The sequence below is a fragment of the Triticum dicoccoides genome, chromosome 7A (genome assembly GCF_002162155.2).
Source record: "Triticum dicoccoides isolate Atlit2015 ecotype Zavitan chromosome 7A, WEW_v2.0, whole genome shotgun sequence".
NCBI lineage: Eukaryota > Viridiplantae > Streptophyta > Magnoliopsida > Poales > Poaceae > Triticum > Triticum dicoccoides.
The window spans coordinates 556,512,199-556,514,528 of NC_041392.1; positions in this window are offsets into that span (position 1 = coordinate 556,512,199).

The window sequence follows — 2,330 nt, forward strand, 5'->3', positions numbered from 1 at the left end:
TCGGTCGTTCATTCTTAGACTGTTGATATTGAATCACCATTCTGACATTGGTCGTGCAACCCAACCCATATTTCGGGTGCACCTTTCGACCAATGTTTAATTGTGTATGTTTTCCTCGAGCATACTTCCTTATATCATTTGATCTGACAAATGTTATCTCCTTGTTCACTTAATTGTGGAAATCCATCTTTTGGAAATCTCGAAGAATTGTCGTTGAGTTGATCATCCACCTCCTTGTCCTCTCCTTCGGATAATGATGAACTCTTGTTAACGGAAATCACTTCATAGTTCATTTCCCGAGAATCTTAAAGTGTTATCCCGTCAATTTGTTTTGCACCTTTTCTTCTCGGGCATCCTGAGTCTGAGGTATCCTGACACCAATCAGATCTGAATCTTGGTCAGATATGATGGTGGGAACATATTTCCAAGAGTTATAACGTTGGTCTTTCTATGACCCGATAAGGTGATGTCATGCCTAGCACACCTGACCGGAGGACCTATTGTTATAATTTTCCTTTTAGCAATGCTATCCATTCTTCCATGAGGAAATTGTAAGACTTATTCTACAAGCTGTTCCTGATGGATCCTTCGAGTATCCAAAGTCTGATCTTCACCTGATGACCATGTCAATGCTATCTCAAAAGCTTGTTTGTGATACTCCGATTTCCAACAAGAACATTTGGAGCCCAAGGCTAAAAGTTTCCTGCTCAATTATCCAAACACCGTTGTATGGGTAGTGTCATGAAAATTCTCTCCCCTACCTAAAGAGTTTTCTAGATTATATCCTGTCATGGATATCATGCTCTGCTTGTCCTTGGGAAGGATATACCCCTGAAATATGTGATTAAACACATTTTCCTTGTCTTTGTTTTGTGTAATTTGATAACCATATTTCCTTTCCGTTGTTTGGTTTAACCTTTCTTGTGATCTATATGATCTAAGCAGCAATATTCTACTGCTTATGTAAACTCCTCGGTGTGCAATTCTGTCAGTAAGACCCTGTTACTATTGTTGATGACATTCCGGTAGCCACCGATGGACGAGAACCTTGCCTATTGGTCCGCCTCGTTCAACGAGCAGGAAAGTGGTTCTCTTTGTCCCTCGCCCTTGGTACCAATGTTGATGCCGACATAACTGACTTGGTACTCTCTGACATGCCTTGCTATCATGACCGTGAAAGATGTCACTGCTCCTATTAAAAAAAAACCACATGGTGGGCCCATAACCCACAGTTCCATAGGATCGAAACCTGACTGTCCTGTACACCCCCTATTCCCAAAGTTATTCCTCGCACGTGGACTCGTATGTAATCCACGGGCCACTGTCCTAGTGGTCTATTCTGGTATCAGACGCAATACTTACTCTCGCTACTCTGAACCCCTTTCTCACTCTGGTTCAGGTTTCAAGCAACTATCTATCCGCTTGGAGCCTATTATGGTACCTTCGTACCTTACTCTCGAGGTATTTCATATGTTCAACTCGAGAGATAATCTTATACTAATTCATGGGTTAACCCCAGATTGTTTCCCTCAAAAGCATTATGTCGTAGTGAGCTGCCCCTTATCTTTTCGTAAGTACGATGGAGTTCCCGAAGAAATGATGACAAGTTTATCATGATGCATCGGAATAAAGGATTGAAGACATCAACGAAAGGAATTAACTTCTTCGAGAAGATTCGTTAGAATATCGTAGCCAGAACTTTCCCCTTACTCCCCTCTTAAATCTCGGGACGAGATTTCTTGTAGTGGAGGAGAATTGTGACGCCCGGGTAATTAAGCTACAGTAGTCCCCACTAATGATGCCACGTCACCTCGGTTACTGTGGATAAACTCGCGTTAGTTCGGAACCTAGTTCGAATTTCAAATTCAAAATCGAGCAAACAATAAAAGTTTTCAAATATTAAGATTTAAATGTTCGGAGTGAACCAAATAATACATAGGTAATTATGGTGGAGAAACCAAACTTTGATAAAATGTTTAAAGGCCCTAAAACAATTAAAACAATAGTGAAAACAATTATTTAAATACCTTTTGTAATTAATAAAATGTCAAACAAATTTATTTGAGGATTAGACTTTTTGTGATATGGACTAAGTTGAAATACTAAATTAGATGCTACGTGTGTATTTTAATAAAACTAAAATAATAGGAAACAAAACTAAAACAGAAAAGGTAAAATAAATAAAAGTAAAAACAAAAGAAAAGAAAAGGGACCCCCACTGGGCCAACCGGCCCAGCTGACAGCCAGGCCAGCCCAACTAGCCCACCCGCACGGCCCAGCCGACCCCCACTCCCCCCTTATCCTCTCACCCCCACCCGAACCCTATCCAC